The 23,530-nt window shown below is 40.3% G+C and overlaps 1 pseudogene; it reads left to right on the top strand.

Annotated features, from left to right (window-relative positions):
* Nucleotides 1–7,505: 7,505 nt before the first annotated feature.
* On the top strand, nucleotides 7,506–7,631 carry LOC112129254 (U2 spliceosomal RNA; annotated as a pseudogene).
* Nucleotides 7,632–23,530: the final 15,899 nt, after the last annotated feature.

The raw sequence follows: 23,530 nt of genomic DNA, 5'->3' as shown, positions 1-23,530 counted from the left end.
CAGCCCGAGCCTCCCCAATGAGCGCCGCCCCCTGCTCCACGGTGCCCAGTCCCATCGACCACCCAAGGGCTGAGGAGTGCGAGCACACCGCACGGGACTGGCAGGCAGCTCCACCTGCAGCCCCCGTGCGGGATCCACTAGGTGAAGCCACCTGGGCTCCTGAGTCTGGTGAGGACGTGGAGAATCTTTATATGTAGCTCAGGGATTGTAAACACACCAATCGGCACTCTGTATTTAGCTCAAGGTCTGTGAGTGCACCAATCGACACTCTGTATCTAGCTGCTCTGGTGGGGCCTTGGAGAACCTTTATGTCTAGCTCAGGGATTGTAAACACACCAATCGGCACTCTGTATCTAGCTCAAGGTTTGTAAACACACCAATCGGCACTCTGTATTTAGCTCAAGGTCTGTGAGTGCACCATTCGACACTCTGTATCCAGCTGCTCTGGTGGGGCTTTGGAGAACCTTTATGTCTAGCTCAGGGATTGTAAACACACCAATCGGCACTCTGTATCCAGCTCAAGGTTTGTAAACACACCAATCAGCATTCTGTATCTAGCTCAAGGTTTGTAAACACACCAATCAGCACCCTGTGTCTAGCTCAGTGTTTGTGAGTGCACCAGTCTACACTCTGTAGCTAGCTGCTCTGGTGGGGCCATGGAGAACCTTTATGTCTAGCTCAGGGATGGTAAATACACCAATTGGCACTCTGTATCTAGCTCAAGGTTTGTAAACACACCAATCAGCACCCTGTGTTTAGCTCAAGGTTTGTGAGTGCACCAATCGATACTCTGTATCTAGCTGCTCTGGTGGGGCCTTGGAGAACCTGCCTGTCCAAACTCTGTATCTAACTATGATGGGGACATGGAGAACCTTTGTATCTAGCTCAGGGATTGTAAACGCATCAATCAGCACCCTGTCAAAACAGACCACTCGGCTCTACCAATCAGCAAGATGTGGGTGGGGCCAGATAAGAGAATAAAAGCAGGCTGCCCGAGCCAGCAGTGGCAACCCGCCCCTGTCTCCTTCCACACTGTGGAAGCTTTGTTCTTTTGCTCTTTGTAATAAATCTTGCTACTGCTCACTCTTTGGGTACACGCTACTTTTATGAGCTGTAACACGCACCGCGAAGATCTGCAGCTTTACTCCTGAACCCAGCGAGACCACGAGCCCACCAGGAGGAACGAACAACTCCAGACGCGCTGCCTTAAGAGCTATAACACTCACCGCGAAGGTCTGCAGCTTCACTCCTGAGCCAGCGAGACTACGAACCCACCAGAAAGAAGAAACTCCGAACACATCCGGACATCAGAAGGAACAAACTTCAGACGTGCCACCTTAAGAGCTGTAACACTCACTGCGAGGGTCCGCAGCTTCATTCTTGAAGTCAGTGAGACCAAGAACTCACAAATTCCGGACACACTGGGACACTTTTTAGCATCCAGGACTCTGGGGGAACAGAGACTCAACCTCTACTTTTCACCCTGGGACTAACTTGCCAGAACACAAGTTGTCCTTCAGTGAGTGAATACACCATCTTTCCTGCACTAAGAACTGATTCTCATAGGAGAAAATGCTTTGGGTCTTCCCACTTCCCACATCAGCTGGCTTGGCTGTGTTTGGAAAATGCTGCTCTCCAAATGCCTGAAGGCACAAGTAAGTCCTAGGGTGAAGCTGTTTGGAGGGATAAGAGAACCGCTTATCTGTACTTTAGGGTATATTGGAATCCCACCCCACAACAATAACTTCCAGCATAAAAAATTTTAAACCACTATTGATACATTATTATAAACTATTTTTTACATCAGAGTTGAGTATTTGTGTCATTGTGGTTTAAATTTTCAATTTCATAAGTGAATAGTGATGTGGAGCATCTTTTCTTGTGCTTATTTGCCATTCACATATTTTCTTGGGTGGAATGTATGATCAAATCTGTTGCCATGCCCCTTTGTAAAATTGAGGTTTGAGTTCTTTTTAAAATATCCTAGATACAAGCCTTTTATCAAGTATATCATATGCAAATATTTTCTCCCAACATGTGACTTGTCTTTAATTAACAGTGTACTTTAAGGAGCAGATATTTTTAATTTTTATAAAGTCCAGTCTATCAATTTGTTCTTTTATGGATTGCATTTTTGGTGCAGTATTTTAAAAAATCTTTGCCTAAGTGAAGATCACAAAGGCTTTCTTCTGTTTTCTTCTAGAAGTTTTGGTGTTTTTTTTTTTTGAGACAGAGTTTCACTCTTGTTGCCCAGGCTGGAGTGCAATGGCGCAATCTCAGCTCACTGCAACCTCCACCTCCCAGGTTCAAGCGATTCTCTTGCCTCAGCCTCCTGAGTAGCTGGGATTACAGGCATGTGCCACCACACCCAGCTATTTTTTTTGTATTTTTAGTAGAGACAGGGTTTTAACCATGTTGGCCAGGCTGGTCTGGAGCTCCTGACCTCAGGTGATCCACCTGCCTCGGCCTCCCAAAGTGCTGGGCTTACAGGTGTGAGCCACCACGCCCGACCTCTCCTAGAAGTTTTATAGTTTTAGATTTTATATTGGTTTCATGATCCATTTTGAGTTCATTTTTGTGTATGGTATCAAGATTTGTATAGGGCACTTCAGGTATGGCTCAAAGTTCATTTTTTGTACATGGATATCCGATTGTCCCAACATTATTTGTTGAGAAGACCATTGTTTCTCCACTGAATTGCTTTTGCAACCATGTCAAAGATCATTTGTCCATACACGTGTGTTTTTTTTCCTGGATTGTCTGTTGTGTTCCATTGATTTAATTGTTGATCTTTATGCCAACATCATGCTGTCTTTACTGTAGAAAGACAAGAAAAAGGCAAGAAAAAATAAGTCATAAAATCAGGTGGCTTTTATTTATCTTCCGACTTCTTTTTAAGGTAATTTTGACTATTCTACATCCTCTGTATTTTCCTATGAATTTTAGAGTAAGCTTGTCAATTTCTCTAAAAGTGCTTGCTGGGATTTTGATTAGGATTGCACTGAATTTGTAGCTCAATTTTAGGCAAGTTGCTATCTTAACAATACTGAGTCTTTTGAACCATGAGCCATGGAATAGCTCTCCATTTAGTTTGGTTTTCTTTTATTTCTCTCAACAATGTAGTTTTCAGTTACAGATCTTGCATATCTTTTGTCAGGTACAAAACATCTTTGTCTTAGGCTACTAAGTATTTTATATTTTTTAATGCTATTGTAGTGGTATTGTTTTTAAAATTTCATTTTCTGGGTAATTGTTAATATTTGCCAATTCAGTTGATTTTTGTATACTGGCTTGCATTGTGCAAATTTGCTAAATTTCTTAATGTTAGCAGCTTTTCTGAAGATTCTATGACATTTTCTACATAGCTAATCCTGTTGTTTGTGAGTAAAGATAGTTTTATCTGCTTTCCAATCTAGATGACTTTTCTTTTATAATTTTATTTTTAAAGATTTAGAGGGTACAAGTATGGTTTTGTCACATAGATATATTAGGTAGTGGCGAAGTCTGGGCTTGGAGAGTACCCATCACCTGAATAGTATACACTATACTCAGTAGGTAATTTTTCATCTCCCTACCTCCCTCCCACCTTTTGGAGTCTCCAATGTCTATTATTCCATTCTGTATGTCTGTGTGTATTCATCATTTAGCTCCCATTTGTAAGTGAGAATATATAATTTAGAAACTTTGTGTTTTCAAGTTATTTCACTTAGGATAATGGCCTCCAGTTCTATCCACGTTGCTGCAAAAGCCATTATTTCATTATTTTTTTATGGCTGAGTAGCATTCCAAGGGATACATATAAATATATCACATTTTCTTTCTTTCTTTTCTATTTTCTTTCTTTTTTTTTTTTAGATGGAGTGTCACACTGTCACCCGGGTTGAAGTGCATTGGCACGATCTAGGCTCACTGCAACCTCTGCCTCCCCAGTTCAAGTGATTCTCCTGCCTCAGCCTCCCAAGTAGCTCCGATTACAGGCATCTGCCACCATGCCCAGCTAATTTTTTGTATTTTTAGTAGAGGTGGGGTTTCACCATGTTGGCCAGGCAGGTCTTGAACTCCTGACCTTGTGATTCACCCGACTCAGCCTCTCAAAGTGCTGGGATTACAGGTGTGAGCCACTGTGCCCGGCCACCACATTTTTTTTATCCAGTTGTCCATTGATGGACACTTAGGACACTTCCATGACTTTGCTATTGTGAATTGTGCTATGATAAACATATGACTGTGGGTGTCTTTTTGATATAATGTAGATGGCTTTTCTTTTTCTTGCCTTATTGCACTGGTTAGAATCTTCAGTACAGTGGTGAATTGAAATGGTGAAAGCAAACATATTTTACTTCTTCCTGAACTTAGGGGGAAATCATTCAGTTTTTAATAATTAAAAATAATATTAGCTATAGGTTTTTTATAGATGTCTTTTATCAGGTTAAGGTAGTTCTCTTACTAGTTTGCTGGAGAGTTTTAGTCAGGGATGCATATTGAATTTTGTCAGTATCAAATGCTTTTTCTGCATCCTTGGAGATGATTGTGTTGTTTGAAGAAACAAGCTAGCTTTGTGGACTACAAAAAATGGGAACAGAGGTTAAATTATTTATAATAATACCCTTAACTTATGATTCTCCAGAATAGGGGTCAGCAAAATTTTTCTGTAGTACATATTTCTTGTAGTAAATATTTCAGATAATATTTTTGGCTTTGCAGGCCTCATACAGTATCTGTCACTTATTCTCCTTTGTTTTGTTTATTTTTTAAATATACCTTTAACAATTTTTTAAAAACCTATTCTTAGCTCACATTAAAAAATTAGGTCTGGCCACTTGAGATGAAAATGTCTTTTACATTATTAAAGAGTTGGTTTTATAGTTGAAAAAAAGACACATGTAGCCAGCAAAGCCTAAAATATCTACTATCTGGCTCTTTATAGAAAAAGTTTACCAACTCTCTGTTCTAAAATATCGTCACAAAATACTTTGAAAGGAGTATTAACATTTTCATATTTTTCAAGAGCAATTCATTGGAGAAACAGTGGTTTTCTGCATATGGGCTGGATTAAATTAAGCCAAGGTATAAGTCAGGTAATCAGTGGCAGCTTTTTCTCATCTGTGGTACTAGTCTCCAAACTGGGAAATTTTTAAACGAGGGTGTGATTATTAAAAGCATGAAATGTGAAGAAGCAGCTGAGTATCTCAATTTGTTAGTTTGAAATTAATTCATGATAACTCTGATTTCTCAGAGACTGAAAAACTTGGCTCCTTGGTTTAGAAGCAGTACTGGCTGAAACTTAGTTCTTTGGAAATACACAAGGTATAGTCTTGACTTGAGTCTTTAAACCAACACTTAAATAGCAGTAATGATATTCCAGGCATTATTCTAAGGGTTTTATGCTCTGGGCCTGTCTCCTGTTCTATAAAAGGAGGATGCCAATGATACTAATAATAGCCCTGTCATAGGGTTGCTGAGGGGATTACATATGGTTAACTTGTAATGCATATACGTAGTAAATGTAGTTAACTTGTCATGCAGTGCTGGGGCCAGAATCTGGTTCCTAACTCAGTACCATGCTATTTCTCCAATACATTCAGTGCCCCTTTCTCAGCTTCTGCCCTTTCCCTCTGGTCTTGCTCCCCACGTCTTTTAGTGGTCCACAAATACTGATAGAGGTGAGATGTAACCAAAAAGTCCCACTTGACTCCCTTTTTAGCGAACTACAAGATTTATAGCACTTGTAAAGCAACATTCAATTTAAATTTGTGGTACAGAATAATGTTTGATCAGTGTTCATTTAAATATTGATTTAGTATCCTTCAAGAATTCAAAACCTTATGAGTGAGGAGGGCCCGAATGTTTTAGAGAAAGACAGAGGAAGACACAGAGATAGTGAGACAAGAATATAAAACTAAACAAACTAAGAGTGGGCCAGGCGTGGTGGCTCACGCCTGTAATCCTAGCACTTTGGGAGGCTGAGGCAGGTGGATTGCCTGAGCTCAGGAGTTCGAGACCAGCCTAGGTAACCCGGTGAAACCCCGTCTCTACTAAAAATACAGAAAATTAGCTGGACATGTTGGTGTGTGCCTGTAATCCCATCTACTGGGGAGGCTGAGGCAGGAGGATTGCTAGAACCCGGGAGGCGGAGGTTGCAGTGATCTGAGATCATGCCACTGCACTCCAGCCTGGGTGACAGAGCGAGATTCTGTCTCTTAAAAAACAAAACAAAACAAAAAACAGAAAAAAAAGAAACTGAGAGTGCAGAAAGCTTTTACTCTTTTCTTTTCCTCTGACCTGAAAACAAACTTGAAATTTGGAAGTAGCCAAAGAGCTTTCCCTAGTTTGGATTCATTTGAATCCATTTTAAGCGGTTTGTGTTTTTTCCAAATGAACCTCTCTAGGTAACCATTGACTGCATATTAATTATGACACTGAGTACTTTTAAAGGTCAAGAAACAAAATAACCAAAATCAAAACATGTCATTCAGTGTAAACTACCTCTGCACATTCATTCCCCCTAATGTGCACATCACCTGAGACACTTGATTTTCTTCCTGGGGAATGGGCAGGGACCCATCTGTCCAATGCTCAGTGCCACGCGGATCCATACCACTGAGGTACTCCTGTGGCTCATTCCCGTGCACCACTCTGGACCGGGCCTGATTTTATTCTCCCACAGACTCATGGTTCTTGTTTTCCCCACTCTTTATAAATGCAATGCTTTCTTATCAAGCCTTTATTTGTATGGCTTTACTTAATATACTAGCATTTGACATATAAGGTAACTAGGGAAAACTACGCCTTTTCATTTTTTCTTGGGCTTTCAGAGAACTCATGCAATGTAACCTACCAAGCATCTAAAGCCTTTACCCACGCTTGTGCTTTTCCAGGTACCTAGGCTCTGAAATGGCAACTCGTAATACACTACCTCCATTTAAAATTCCATCCCTGATGTCTTTAGCTATTGATCACTCAAATGTATTGTCTAAAGTAGCTTTAGTTCTCTCTCTTACCTTACTTCTTAGGGCAGAAGAGAGAGGTTCTACTATAAAAGAAATACATCTTCATTTTAGTAAAACCAGAAAATTCAGATCAGCAAATAAAGAAATTTTAGAATCACCTCTAATCCCAATCATCCAGAGTTAACTTGCTGGTGTCATTTTCCTGGATATTCTCATACTGTTTACCCATGTATAGTTTTGTTTTTTTTTTCAAAAATTGGATACTTAGTACAATACTGTCTTGTAATCTTTTTCTTTTATTTTTTCTGAGTTTCTAATCTTCTACGACGTTGATTTTAATGATTTTATTACACAGGTGTGTTTTTCTTTAACAAATCTACTGTTGTCCACAGGTCCCATTCCAGGAGGCTTTTCATATAAAGGATGAGTGGACACCAACTAGAGACACTGGAGCAAGGACCCCACAGTGTGACATTTGGTTGTCTCTTGATGGGGGAGGGAAAGTGTGCTTTTGTGTACAAGTATGGGATAAGTGGATTCTATCATGTGGAGGATATTGCTTCTCAGCCTTTTGGCTAAGATCAAGTGTAGTATCATGAGGAGGCTTCTTTGAAACTGTGGATTTCCACTTATGTAACTAGTGGTGCTATTATATGCCCAGCACCAAGGTATGTAAATGTTGCATTAAAACCTTCTTGAGGTGGCTGGGCTCAGTGGCTCACACCTGTAATCCCAGAACTTTGGGAGGTTGAGACAGGCGGATCACGAGGTCAGGAGTTCGAGACCAGCCAGACCAACATGATGAAACCCCGTCTGTACTAAAAATACAAAAATCAGTCAGGCATGGTGGCGGGTGCCTGTAATCCCGCTACTCGGGAGGCTGAGGCAGGAGAATCACTTAAACATGGGAGGCGGAGGTTGCAGTGAGCTGAGATTGTGCCACTGCACTCCAGCCTAGGCAACAGGGTGAGACTCCATCTCAAAAAAAAAAAAAAAAAAAAAAAAAAAACAAAAACCTTCTTGAGGTGTTTGCCATCTCACAATGTATTTATTTCAAAGTGATGCCAAGATGCTATAATAAAGTGTACTTATGATGACATATGATCTGACAAAGCATTTATTTGTGTGAAATGTCTTTCAAATACAATACAAATTAAAGACTATTTAGTTCTATATGTAGTAAAGATTTCTTCATACTACCTAGGATGTAAAAATGTCATGAGAGTGATTTGGAGCCCTCACTTGTAAAGGGCTGCAAGAAGTATTATATTTTGTGTTAGTATTGGAGGATCTTTCACTGTTTAGACTGTACCAGGGCCTCGGGTCTGAACTCTGAGAAAAGGGTAAAGGGAATGTGGTCATCTTTGGTCTCAGTCCATTGGGTTGTTTGGAAGATGCCCCTGTCCAGGCCCTGTAGTTTTTTTTTTTTTTTTTTTTTTTGGAGACGGAGTCTCGCTCTGTCGCCCAGGCTGGAGTGCAGTGGCGCGATCTCGGCTCACTGCAAGCTCTGCCTCCCAGGTTCACGCCATTCTCCTGCCTCAGCCTCCTGAGTAGCTGGGACTACAGGCGCTTGCCACCACGCCCGGCTAATTTTTTGTATTTTTAGTAGAGACAGGGTTTCGCCGTGTTAGCCAGGATGGTCTCGATCTCCTGACTTCGTGATCCACCCACCTTGGCCTCCCAAAGTGCTGGGATTACAGGTGGCCCTGTAGTTTTAATTCAGCCAACCCCACCTGTGGCTCCACTCTCCTGGGGCAGGGCTGGGCTGGCTACAGTGAACCTACTTCACTGCTGCTCTCAGTAGTTCTGTGCACGGCCACAGCCTACTCCCTGGATCATGATGCTTTCCCCTTTCCAAGATGCCTCTGCCTCAGGGATGCCCAATGTGAGTAGGCTGGCATTGTTAGCTACTGTCAGAACTGGAAGTCCCAGCTGCCAAGCTCCATCTTTTCCTCAACTTGGACAATTCATCCTTAGAGCCTTGTTGGGCCCCTGTCACCCAATCAAAGGCAGTGGGAGAGAAGGAGATTCTTCAGGCTAGCTCATCCTACCTGCTTCGAAACGCACAAGTGGTGTCACCTTTCACCGAGGAGCGAGAAAAATATAACTAAAGACAAATATCTGACTGCCTTTCTATAAAGAAAGGGAGATTTTTAACTTTCCTTTTGCTAAAGCACCCAATCAGTGAAAATGAACAACTTACCCTGTCACATGTGTTACTGTATCCAGTGTTTGTCCAACACAGACAGGAGCTTCCATTTATGCAAACCTTTCTACGCCCCAGACAACATTATTTTAAATGATTTTCTGTTTTTAGTCATTTAATTCTCATGGCCCCAGTATTCCACCCCCATTATTACAAATGATGAAACTGAGGTGCTGAGAGTTTACATTATTTGCCCAGGAGCATATAGTTACACAAAACTATTTTGTGTCATGAAAGAAATAATACAGTTGGAAATGTCTGAGAAAAAGCTTGACATTTAGTACCCCTGTTACAATCTTCAATAATTAAGGTTTTAATGTTTATCTGTTTGGTGTGAGTCCATAAGAACGAGGTAGGACAAAGAATATAACTTCAGCATAACTTCAAAATTTTGGCTTTGATAGAACTTGGAAGTGATACAAATATTTTGCAAAACATGGAGAAGATAGCTTTCCTCCTCAAAGAGCAAAGTTTATAATCTTGGTTTCGCCTTCTTGATGGAATTGTTGATTTATTTTTTATTTTTTTGCCACTGCTTTCTGGGAATCCCCTTCCTTGCCTACTACTCTCTCAAAGGGAGCATCTTTACAGCACATAGAACTCTGAAGACTAGAAGGCACAGGGACATGGCAGATTGTGCTAGCAGTCTTTGAAGAAATTGCATTGAAAGGAAATGCAAACTGCAGAGAAAATCTGACATTTTAAGAGAAAACATTTTTCTAAGCTAAACCGTTTTGTCACTTACAATATTTATTGTGGAGAAGAAAAAAACATTTTCATAAAAAATATTTCATAGCTCTTTTTCTCAATTTCTTTAAGCAGCAACTGTTGTTCTTTAGCAACTCTTGGAAAGCCTAAGGGATGAAGCAGAGCCCTGGCTCAACTGTGGAACTTTCATAATCTCCCAGGGATGGAAACAGACTTGGAAGAATACTCTAATCCAGAGCAGAGGTATAGAGGCAACCTCTGGATGCTGTGCTGTGAACAGTTGACTCAGATCCTATGATGATTCCTGTCTATGTCCATCATGAATGTTGCCACATCTTATCAAACTGAGTTGAATGGACATCGCTGGCAGTAATAACAACAATAGGAATATTGTCATACCTTTGCTTGCCATGTTAATCAACCAAGTTAATGTGATTTATCTCTAACGTCCCAGGTTAAATACCACTATTTCCTGTAGTGTTTCCTGTCTTTCCAAGACAAAATTGACACTCTTGAGTTTTCCAAAACACTTGTCACACACCCCCATTTTGATTTAATAGGTCTATTTTCTCTCCTAAACTGAGCTTTTTGAGAGCAACAACTAAGATTTATCTCTGATTTTGCAGTACTTGCTGGCAATTTAGGAACTAAATTGTTGAAATACATGTCTAATACCAAGGATGATGCTAACATAAGTGACACCTGATTTTTGTGTTTTGTTTTGTTTTTTAGCCTCAGTTCCTCCAAGACTACCCTTTACCTTGTTTTCTGTCCTCTAAATGCCTGTAGCCATCTGCTTCTGGATTCTTTATTTTCTCTTAGGCAATGTTACTCAGACTTCCAATGGAAACATCAGAAATATCTAATGCTTGTTAGAGCGCACCCCTCAATATCTGGAGATCTGGTATGAACTGAGATTTATTGGAGTTTCATACTTCCTCTAAAACATTAATCTAAATTTTTTGTATGTTCTACTATATGTAATACATTTTCCCATAAAACTTCTGAAAATTTTACATGGTTTCATAGTCCCAAAGAGAGTAGTTTGAGAATCATGGTGCTAAGCAGTTAATAACTATGAGCTGATTACAGCTCATTGTGAGTGCCTTCCTAGGAAGGCATCAGATGGCACTCTACGAGGAAGGATTTCTGAAATCTGGGAAACGAGAGTTTGGAGGGAATCACCTTATTAGTTGTATCTTATTCTGCCTAACCGAAAGTTGTTACTGACAGGGACTTTGGAGTTGGTTTGTAACACAAGCTTCACTCTATTGTTAATTGCTGACAATATATTATAGACTGCTGAGAAGAGGATGATAACTGAGATGTATTTAGTGTTCTCTGAAATTCTGTACACATTATCTAATATTATTGTCTTAGTTCATGATGATCCTAAAATAATAGATGGAAATATTGGCAACCTACCTGTTTTATTTTGAGAAAAACCCATCTCCTTAATTGAATATACTTCCCCTAGAGTTAAGTTTTTATATTTCCAAGGTGTTAGTTTTAACTGTGTATTTAACCAAGAGAAATAGCCCCCACTTCCTAGCTAACTTCTTTTTTTCTTATTCATTCTTGTGATATATAAAGAAATGTTATACAACAATGGAAGTGAACAAAGTGGGGCTTCATCTACGTTTATGAATGAATCTCACATCAGGTTTAATTAAAAAGGAAGTTGTCAAGGAATATATACAGTCTGTTACTATTAATGTGAAGTATAAAAACATATAGGACCAAATAATATATTATGTAGGAATACACACACACATTAAAATTACAAAGATAAGCAAGAGAATAATAAACTGAAAACTCAGGATGTAGTTAACTCTGGTGGGGAGGAGGGAGAAGAGAGGAAGGGACATGTCATGAGGGAGGGTAATACATGTGTCTGCAATTGTATGGCAAATACTCTCTCTTTTTAGCTGGGTAATTGGTAAATGAGTTTGTTACATTATATCTTACATTATGCATATGATTGCATGCATAAAATATTTTATAATTCAAATACTGAAAAAAGGAAAATGTGAAAGCGATAGAATATGATGGACAAGCAAAAGTATGTCTTCAGGAAGGATTTTACAATTGGAATAGCTCCTAGGTCAACATTTTGGTGCCAATGATGAGTAGGGAAATAGAATACTTGTAAGATGGGCTGCTGTTCCCAGTCTTTTGTCCTTTAATATTTCAAACTTAAAGACCTATTTATCTTATAAAAGTAAGATAATATTTAATTCCAAGTCTAAAATAAAATATTAAAATATATAATGGACCAACTACAATCAAGAAGTTGGTTTGGGATCAAATAAAACAATTTGTTTTTATACAGTAACATGATAGAGATAAAAGTAACTTTTACCTTAGGCTTGCATATGCATCAAATTGAACAAAAGTCTCATCAATTACTTGGATTAAGATAAAAGCATGATAATAAATTACTTGTATGGCTAGGTGCTGTAGTCAATGCCTGTAATCCCAGCACTTTGGGAGGCTGAGGCGGGAGGATCACTTGAGCCTAGAAGTTCAAGACCAGCCTGGGCAACATAATGAGTCCCCATCTCTACAAAAAATTTTTAAAAAATAACCAAGTGTGGGGGCATGTGCCTGTGTTCCCAACTACTTAGGAGGCTGAGGTGGGTTGAACACTTGAGTCCAGGAGGTTGAGACTGCAGTGAGCTGTGATCATGCTGATTCACTCTAGCCTGGGCGACAGAGCGAGATTCTATCTCAAAAAAAAAATTACTCTTGTAAGACAAATCAGTCTGTAAATTTGAAATACTAAAAGACAATTTCTTTGACTTAAGGAGATTTAAGCAATAATGACTACAGCATCTATAACATGAATTAAGGCAACAATAGCTATGTTAAGACAGATCACACAGAAACAATATATTCAGTTACATAGAATGAATTTTTAAAAAACGTACTGGTTTCTTACCATATTTCTTTTTAAGCAAGAATATGGATAATTAAAATATATTATCAAAGAAAAGTAAATTTAAATGCGTAACCTGTTCATTCAATAAATTCTTATTTTTTACTTGTTATGCAGATGAGGATTACAGATAGTTCTTGACCTCAATTTACCTAAATGCTGATTTAAGAGACTTGACATGTAAACCTATACATGGAAAAGCTATGTGAGACAAATCCAATTCTAGCAGACATTTGATTGTCTACTATGTGCTAGTATTGCACAGGGTGCTCAGGTGGAGATGAAAATCAATATTTCCCTTCTTCAGTGAGTCCAGTAAGAAAGATAGGCAGGGATAAGAAATAAGCAATTAGCATAGAGTATGCAAAGTGCTGGAATAGCAGGGTGTGAGGCTGTAGTAGCCCAGAGAATAGGCACATGCTCTAGCCTGAGGAGATTAGGGAAGGCTTTCAGAAAGAGGTGATACTTGAACTTCATTAGGAAATGAATGAGTTATGACACAGATAAAGAATGAGCATTACAGGGAGAGGAAGCAGCATATGCAAAGGCATAGAGATGAGAGAATATGGACTTTCTGGGACTGGCCAGCACAGTGACAGAAGTGACAAACCTAGTGGCTATGGCAAATGAAGCTGGAGATATTGGTAGGGAGGAGTCAGATCACAGGATTCTCGTACACTAGGCAAAGGGGTTTGGGCTTTATCCTGAAGGCAATGGGGAGCCACAGAGGGCTGTGAAGAGGGGGAGTGAGTGATGTGGTCAGGTTTGTGTTTTAGCTCCTTCTAGAAGCAATGGGTGATGAGAGATGGGAGTGGAGGCTGACTAGGGCAGCACCAAGAGGCAGGCACACAGACAAGGAAATTCAAGCCATGGGAATGGAATGTTTCCCTTGGGGAAGGTGGACAGAGTGAGAAAAGGGGACTGAGGGAAGAACTCTAGGTAACAGCAGCATCTCAGGGCAGGACTGGCTACCCAATAGATGGGTCTGGCACAAAATGGAGCCCCTTTTCTCAAAGGCACAATAAGTGTATTGTTAAAGTACTAAACTATAAAGTGTTTTTCTTTCTCCTGCTGTCTCACTCTCAAGCTGTCATACTCTTTTTTTACTTGTTATTTAATGGGATGCTCTCTTGAAGATGGGGATACTGGTGGGATGAGTATAGACCCTCACAGGGTACCTGTGGACTCACCTTAGACTTGGCATGAGCTCGTGCCTCATGTGCTGTCCATCCCCGTTCAGTCAGCCACTGGACTGATGTGCTGTGCCCCAGCAAGGGGTGGAGAAGTAGAGTCAGACATCTCCCCTTCCCATGACTTGCTGTCCCCAATTCATGGTGAACGGACAATCCCTATAGGTGTAGCAGCCTCTTTTCCGAATGCACTGTGTGCACAGGAGCCAGTGAAAAGCTTGTCCCCTGCTGAGTCCTTTGCGAAAAGTGCTGTGGCACCAAGCATTAAACCCTTCTAAGTGGGGTCCCTGTCCAGCTGCACTGATCCCACTCATGATGCCAGGCCTTTCTCAGGGTGGGCAAAAGCAGAGAAGTCTCATTATTAAGATAGAAAAACAACCTGGGAGGAGTATATGGCCTAAAAGAGGAGTTTTTGTTTGTTTGTTTGTTTTTTTAAGAAAACTTGTTTTCATAAAGTTTTTCAAGAGCCATGCTTTCAAATATACTTTATATACTTAGTATACTTTAGCAAATTAAATCTTTTTCAAAGTTTAATGTGAGAAACGTAATCAAAAGAAATGAGTAATAATAATTGCTAGCACTTCTTTAGCCCTATTTGTCAGGTGTTTTACATACTTACGTCTAATTCTCATAAGATGGACACAAGAGAAGCTATAAGCCCAGTTTTTAGATGAGAAGATTGAGGCTTGAAGAGTTTTAATTAAGTTGCCCCAGGTAACTAGAGTAGAAAGTGGTAGAGCCAGAATTGGGAAGTCAAGTGTGAGAGAGTTCAAATTCACACTCTTCCCTGTCACGCTACCCTGCTTCTATCTTTCTTCGGTTTAGAGAAAAGTCATAAAAGGGCACATATTCTATCTTAGGGAGGCCCTGAAATCCTTCCCTAAGGAGGCAACTCTTGAACAGAATAACAAGGGATGGACAGGGATTTTGAAGAAAGCTGGGACAGGAAAGGACTTTTCAGGCACAAGGAACCGCAAATGTAAGTTATGAGTAAGGGAATATAACGCTTCAGGGACTGAGAATCAAGGGCACTTTGAGGCTTACAAAATGCTTTCAGCTGCAAGTTCTCCTTCTATATTCAACACAGGGATTTTATTATCTTCCCCGTTGTGTAGATGAAAACAAGATCACAGCAAGGTTAAATGCTGTACCCAGGTACACAGATCAAGCAAATTGCTGAGCTCGGCCTTCTGATGCCAGATCCTGTGTTCCTCCTTCTCTGCTCGACTCTGCGAGCAGGGCTGTGGCACACTACACTTACTTTTCTTTCATCATGTCTTTCCTGCCCTCCTTTCCTTCTTTTCCAATTCCCTCCCTGACTTACATCCATTTTATTTTGATTTATGTTGTACATATTTTTATAAGCTAGCTTAAAGCATTTTCCACCAAAGCTGGGTATACATTAAAACACACGTGTGTGTGTGTGTGTACACACACAATAATGGAAAAAGCAGTCAAAAGCTTACCTCGGAAACAAACATATCCACTGTTACTAGGTTCATATTCCACTTCTGGTCCAAAGCATCCACATTTTTACCCAGGCATGATGTCAGGTGCAGATGTAATGTTCTGTTTTGCTTTTTGTCCATTCAATGCAATATGAAAATCAAGTTTCCATGTTACTACAAAGCTATGATGCAATGGAGAATATCCTGGGTAATAAAATGTCTTTCAAAGGTTCCACCTATATTATGGTGGTTTCCTGTGGACTTCTACATAAAGTGTAGTATCCTGAGCCCCAGAAGTTGGAGCCGGGTGAGGTTGGCCATGGGACCAAGTCATCTTCAAGTTTTTAATACTTTGGAGTTCATTTTAGGCCTGTGGATTTTATCATTCTTTTCAAATTATCTGATCTCTACCCTGAGGGAGTGAAAAGGAGATCTCTTCTGTGGTCAATGGTAATTTAGGTCTTTTTATGCAGCTCTGAGAGCAGTAACTGGAAAGCTTAAAGGCTGCCTAGAATTGTGGTTGTTGGTTGTGAGACACCTGTTCCCCTAATGCCACTCCCAAGGAGGTTGAACCAGCACTGTGAAAGGGCTTGGAATAGGACTACTGCCAGGGACTCTGCTAGGACCTGCCCCAGACCCTATAGCTCAACATGTAATACTGAGCTATTGGGTCTGATAGGATGTCATGAGCCAAAGAGGCTTTAAACTCCCTGAGAACTGAAGACAGGCCTATGTGTAATAAACCAACTCTTAAAGGAGATACACCTGCCAGATTGGAATCTCAGGAGTTTAGGGACGATATATCAAAGTCTCATACATTTTTGACTTGCTGACAGGGTACTTGACACATGTTAGAGTCCCCTTAAATGCCTTCTGGAAAGAATTAACCAAGCTGGCTACTGGAGAAAAGCAGCGGCTGAATGTGTCACTCAGGCATTTCCCTAATCCATGAGTGGCTGCAACTCAAAGGGTCCCTGAGGGAATCCCTGACCTGAAGCTCCGGCACCTTTGCCAAGAGGCTGGGGAAGCCCCTGCCTGGAAGTTACAGAACCCCTGACTGAGAACCCAGGAACCCCTGCTTAAGCGTTGGACAAACGCTGGTAACAGGATACTTTGAGGCTAAGAAAAGCATGAAGCTTTTATTTCTGGATGGCACTTCCTCTCCACATCTTACTGCGACAATGGATTGGGAGAAAAGTTACTTTTTTTCTTTTTTTAAATCAATAGTTAATTGTGGAGGAAGAAGCAGAAGAATCAATTAAGAAACGTTAAGCTGTTTGTGATATGACGAGCAAGAAGTCATTGGCCTGAACCAGACACAGAGAGAGCTTTGAAGGCAGGGGAGAGGAGATTCATAGCAAAGACTGAATTAGTTGAAAAGCATTCTTTTCACAATTAATGTAACAGTGATCGAGCTTAAAGCATGGGCAAGGCAAAAGCACAGCTCTTCAGTCAGGTGCCAGAGGGGCTTCCTCATGTGCTGCTGTGGCTGCGGCTTCTGTAGGAGAGCCTTTACATTTGTGATCTCCCCCAGATTTCCAGGTGCCTGTAGTCTGGGCTGTCAAGAAACGCTGTGTGTGCTCTGCTTGAGGGCTGTGCTGGGCAGTCACGGTAAAGGCAGAAAAGAAATGCTGGACATGGTGTAGTTAAGGAGGGAGACAGTTGCCAGCCCCAGCCTGTGGCAAGCAATTGATGGTCAGAAAATCAACAGAGTTTTTGTTTTTGTTTTTTTCCCACTGAGAGCTGAGCTTCTTGGAATTGAATTGATAATATCACAAGACAACTTATTATTAGGAAAATCTAAATTTATAAAAAATTTGCCGCAGTGGGGGTGAACTCTACTTTCACAAGGTTAGCAAGTGTCTTAGGAGGAGGAAGTCAGGAGTTGGGTATTTTGGGGGCTTTCATGTGGGGAACTGATGGGACTGGGCTAAATTTGTCATAGAATAGTTTAGGATTGGTGGATACCAAGAAGCCAGGGTCTTCAAGTAAGTCTTGGTAAGTAAACTGTTGTCTGAAACGCCTGTTGCTCAGATAAGTAGACTATTGCCTCCAATAAGTTGATTGTGAGGAATTTCCAGTAGCAAACAATGTAGTTATTTATTGGTTTACAGACATCGTTCCTGGGTAAGGCCTTCCTAGAATAAACAAAATCATATCATAGGTCACTTATAATCTTATGAATTATATTTCAAATGTTCTCAATTCTCAACAGTTTGGCTTTCCCAGAACGGCACGAGGAAGTTCCAGATTTCGTGTCAGCACTCAGTACCCATGCAAGTAGCGCCTAAAGGAGCCAGCTAAGGACGAAGGGGGTAGTAGAAAGGGATGAAGTTTTTGAGGCTTTTGTACTTGCAGGATATAGATGGAGTATAGACTTCGGAGACCACAGAGTAATCAAATGTTGGGAGGCAATCTTGACTTTAGATTACTAGAAAACAGAAAGAAGGAGGGGAGGGGAGACTAAGGCACATAGCACTAGAAATCTGTAGGATGTGATAAGAAACCAGAAGCCTACTGAGAGTGAAATTGCAGTAGGATAAGACTTGATTCCTAAGGACAAACCACGTGGGGTTCACACTGAGTGAAGATCTGGGCTCCTGAAGCTGTTAGCTTATTGATGGTAGTTAGAAGAATTTAAGGGAGACTCTGGAGGAAACTAGAATGAAATTATGGTAGGACAAGACTTGGATGGTGCCAGGAAGAAGGAACTAACTCCTTCTATCTGCCCCATAGGGGAGGTGGTTAGTGGTGCTCTTCCCTTCTGTTGCCACAGTGTTGCCCCTTGGCCACTCAGATTTCTGATTCACAGCATAAAAAAATAAAATATTGGATGAGACAGAACAAGACTTAGACACACAGAGAGAAGCATCAAATAACTAGAATTGAGGCAGCTGCTGGAAAGAAAAAAAGAAAAAAGTTTAAAAATGCAGCCACAGAAATAGGTGGACAGATGTAGTAGGCCAGACTTGGGTACAGATTACGGTCTGTGAAAGAGTAAAAGAATAAATGACTCAGAGAGAGAAAGGCACAGATTCAAATCTGTAGGATGACCATGAACACCAAACTAAATCTTACTTCCTCTCTTTCTCCTTCCTTCCTTATTTTCTATCTCTTTTCGTAGCCATTGCATGCCTAACATATGCATGGCTAGGAGCCACAAGTAAAATACAATAGAATGCAGAGATAATTCTAAGCTATGAAGACTTGAGTACAAGGTTACGTTGGTGGATACACTTTTCCCAAATGCTTTTTCATTCATGCAGGAACAAGGGGAGGGCTAAGAGACTTGAAGATCTCACGCTGAGCCCAGGTTGTCTTACTGGTTGATAAGGTGCCAAGGGCAAAGGGTCAAGAGATAACCAGGTTGGCTGAGGACTCAGATCTTCAAGGTGCTGGCAACCATATTGATGGTAGTGGGTTTTACTAGGCAGGGGGCCCTCTGATCCCTCCTGCCCATATCCAAAGACACAACAAGGGATTGATCGGGTGAAGTTTTGCCTCCCTGTGTCCTGAGTCAGTTCATACAATTGAGGGTGGTCAGATCATGTCTCTTCCTTGGCACTTGCTCCTCTTTTTGCCACACAGAGATAAAATAAAGGGGGAAGAAAATTTGAGAAAATTATGTAAAAGGCCAGGTGTGGTGGCTCACACCTGTAATCCCAACACTTTGGAAGGCCAAGGCGGGAGGATTGCTTGAAGTCAGGAGTTTGAGACCAGCCTGGGCAGAAAGTGAAACCCCTGTCTCTACAACATTTTTTTTTTTTTAATTAGCCAGGTGTGGTAGTGCATGCCTGTAGTCCCAGCTGCTAGGGAGGCTGAGGTGGGAGGATCACCTAAGTCCAGGAATTTGAGGTACAGTGAGCTATGATTCCACCACTGAACTTCATTCAGCCTGGGAGACAGAGCAAGACCTTGTGAATGAAAGAAAAAAGAAAGAGAGGATGATAGAAAGAGAGAAAGAAAGAAAGAGAGAAAGAAAGGAAGGAAGGAAGAAAGGGAGAAAGGAAGGAAGGGAGAAGGAGAGAAAGAGAGAAAAGAAAGGAAAGAGAAAAAGAAAGAGAAAGAAGAGAGAGGGAGGGAAGGAAGGAAAGGAAGGAAGAAAGAAAAATTGTGTATAACTATAAATCCTCTTAAAGTGACAGAAAGGAAGTTGAAAGAAACATTTTCATGTGCCTAATTTGCATCAAAGATAAGATTCCTGTTCCAGGGGAAGAGACAGTTTCATATAAAGTTGAGAGTGTAACTCTTTAAGTGGAATTGGGTTGGGACCAAGGTCCTGGGTTTCATTGCCTATGGAAGAAGCCCCAGGAGGACTGTTGGGTGGTCTTATGTGGTCCTAGGAGAAGTCCACATCCTTCCACAGCATTTGGATGGGTTCAAATGAAGGAAGTTTCTGGCAGTTGAGCCATCGGAGGAAGGCCAAGGGTTACCCTCTGTCCAGATTTAGGTTTGGGAAGTAGGCCATGGTTGGGGCTGGATGTTTCCAAAGGGGACATTTACAAAGCAAAAAGGTAGGAAGGGCAAAATTTTAGAGTACAGGACTGTGCTTTGAATTAAATAGAATTACTCTTTAAAAAGTGTGGTAATTTTTCTAAAATAGTTAATATGTTTTTTCTTTTTATGATTATATATATATAATAGTTATACATGTTTTGGGGTACATGTGATATTTTGATACCTGTATACAGTGTGTAGTGATCAAATCAGGGTTATTGGGATATCCATCACCTCAAATATTTATCTATTCTTTGTGTTGGGAACATTCCAATTACCTTCTGGCAAACTTGAAACATACAATAAACTATTGTTAACTATAGTTTCTCTACTGTACTATTAAATGCTAGAACTTACTCCTATCTAACTGTATTTTTGTATCCCCTAACCAATTTCTCTTTACCCCTCTCCTTTCCTTTCCCAGCTTCTGGAAGCCACCATCCTACTTTCTACCTACATGAGATCCATTTTTTTTTAGCTGCCATGTAAGAGTGAGAACATTTGATATTTGTTTTTCTGTGCCAGACTTATTTCACTTAACATGATGACCTCCAGTTTCATCCATGTTGCCGCAAATGACAGGATTTCATTCTTTTTTAATGGCTGAATAGTATTCCATTGTGTATATATACCACATTTTCTTCATCCATTGATGGACACTTATGTTGCTTCCAAGTCTTGGCTATTGTGAATAGCACTGCAAAGAACACGGGAGTGCAGATATCTCTTCGATATACTGATCTCCTTTTTGTAGGGTATATACCCAGCAGTGGGATTGCTGGATCACATGGTAGTTTTAGTTTTAGTTTTTTAAGGAACTTCCATACTGTTTTCTATACAGCTGTTCTACTTCACATACCCATCAACACCATATGAGCATTCCCTTTTCTCCATGTCCTACCAGCATTTGTTATTTTTTGTGTTTTTGGTAATAGCCATTCTAACTGGGGTGAGATGATATCTCATTGTGGTTTTGATTTGCATTTCCCTGTGTATTAATGATGTTGAGCATTTTTTCACATACCTATTGGTGATTTGTATGTCGTCTTTTGAAAAATGTCTATTCAGGTCTTTTGCCCATTCTAATTAATTTATTTTTTTTTTAGACAAAGTCTCTGTCAGCAAGGCTATAGTGCAGTGGCACAATTATAGCTCACTGCAGCCTCGAACTCCTGGGCTCAAGCAATCCTCCCACCTCAGCCTCCTGAGTAGCTGGGACTACAGGTGTGTAACACCATGCCCAACTAATTTTTATTTTTATTTTGTAGAGACAGAGTCTTACTATGTTGATCAGGCTGGTCTCAAACTCTTGACCTTAAGCTTTCCTCCTGCCTCAGCCTCCCAAAGTGTTGCAATTACAGGTGCAAGCCACCACACCCAGCATTTTGCCCATTTAAAAATTAGATTTTTTTTTTGGCTATTGAGTTGAGTTTCCTGTATATTCTTATTATTAATTTCTTTTCAGATGGAGAGTTTGCAAATATTTTCCCCATTCTTTAGGTTGTCTCTTCACTTTGTTCATTGTTTCCTTTATTATGCAGAAGCTTCTTAGCTTTATGTAATCCCATTTGTCTATTTTTGCTTTTGTTGCCTGTGCTTTTGAGGTTTTACCCAAAAAGTCTACCCAGACCAATTTCCTACAGCATTTTCCCAATGTTTTCTTTTGATGGTTTCATATTCTACATTTAAGCCTTTGATCCATTTCAGTTTTTTTCTTTTCTTTTTTATTATTATCATTTTTTAATGTTTTGTAGAGATGAGGCCTCCCACGGAGGCCAAGGCAGGCAGATCACTCGAGGCCAGGAGTTTGAGACCAGCCTGGGCAACACAGGAGACCTCATCTCTACAAAAGAGGTATAACCTCATCTCTACAGGTGTGAGCCACCATGCCTTGCCTCTTTTTATTATTTCAGTTGGCATAAAATAATTGCACTTATGTATGGGGTATCTAGTGATGTTTCTATGCATATAATGTATAGTGAACAGATCAGGGTAATTAGCACATCTATCATCTCAAACATTTATAATTTCTTTGTGTTGGAAACACTTAACTTCCTTCCTCTAGCTATTAGAAACTATATGTTATTGTTAACTATAGTCATTCTACAGTGATATAGAACACTAGAAGTTATTCCTCCTATCTAGCTACCATTTTGTACCCTTTAACAAATCTCTCCCTATCCCTTTCTTCCTCCTATCCTACCCAGCCTCTAGTATTTCCTGTTCTACTTTTTATATCTGTGTGAGCAACTTTTTTTAGCTTCCATATGTGAACGAGAACAGGTGGTGTTTAACTTTCTGTTTCTGGTTTATTTCTTAATATAATGTCCTTCAGTTCTATCCATGTTGCTGTGAATGACAGGATTTCATTATTTTTTATGACTGGATAGTATGCCATTGTACATATATACCACATTTTCTTTATCCATTCATTTTTTGTTAGATACCTAGATTGATTCCAAATATTGACTATTCCAAATCAGTGCTGCAATGAGCACGGGGATTTGATCTATTTTGAGTTTAAATTTGTATATGGTGAAAGATGGGGGTCTAGTTTCATTCTTCTGCATATATATTCAGTTTTCCTGGCACCAGTTATTAAAGAGATTGTCCTTTCCCCAGTGTATGTTCTTGGTGCCCTTGTTGAAAACGAATTGGCTGTAAATGTGTAGATTTATTTCTGGGTTCTCTATTCTGTTCCATTGGTCTATGAGCCTATTTTTATGTCAGTACCATGCTGTTTTGGTTACTGTAGCCTTGTTGTATAATTTGAGATCAGGTAATGTGATGCTTCCAGTTTTGTTCTTTTGGCTCAGGATTGCTTTAGCTATCTGGTGACTTTTGTGGTTCCATTTTAGGATTGGAACAGTTTTAAGATTATTTTTTCTAAAATAGAATTACTTTTATAGAGAAGTTATTTTCTTTTCCATTTTGCTATGGAACAATTGCCTCAATCCTTGTTCTTACCTCCTGGATCCACTAACCTAGCTCAGCCCAGCTACTGAGGCCAACTACAATTGTTAACTTTCTTAGCTGATAACTAAGGAAAAGTTTCTGTGGTCATCGGAAATGTCATCTTACGTATGAGGGTAGAGATGAGGATTGCAGATTTCCCTTGTTTGGGGTAAGGAATAACCAGTATTATCTTTACATTTCTAGAATTTCTGGCTGATCTGTAGAGTCTGAGTTCTCAACCTGCCTCCTTTGAGACATTCTTCCCTCTGTTAGGGTGGCTGCCTTAGGGCCTGTCAGAAATCTTCCTGAGGATTGCATTCCACTTATTGATGAAATAGGGACATTTACTTTTTCACTTTTATGCCTTTCCCTACAGTGTTGACCTCTACATTCTTGTATTTAGCTCTCCTTCGGGAAGGCCATTAGTTCCTAGCCCAAAAGAAAGAAATTCCAATTGTGGACTTTCTGGCATTATTTCTTGAGGGTAAATCTCGGGACAGTGTGACATTAAAAGGGTAGTTCGGTAGGTGTCAAACTTACAGGAAGGATGATGAAGGAGTGTGATAGAGTGAGGAGGAAGGACAGTGCACCCGAGGAGTTGGCACTAGGGGCTCCGCTGGACCAGAGATGCAACCTCT

Source organism: Pongo abelii, chromosome 16 (genome assembly GCF_028885655.2).
Source record: "Pongo abelii isolate AG06213 chromosome 16, NHGRI_mPonAbe1-v2.0_pri, whole genome shotgun sequence".
In the NCBI taxonomy this organism is placed as follows: Eukaryota; Metazoa; Chordata; class Mammalia; order Primates; family Hominidae; genus Pongo; species Pongo abelii.
Note: the sequence above shows the minus strand (reverse complement) of the source record. Positions and strands in the feature narration are given on the sequence as shown.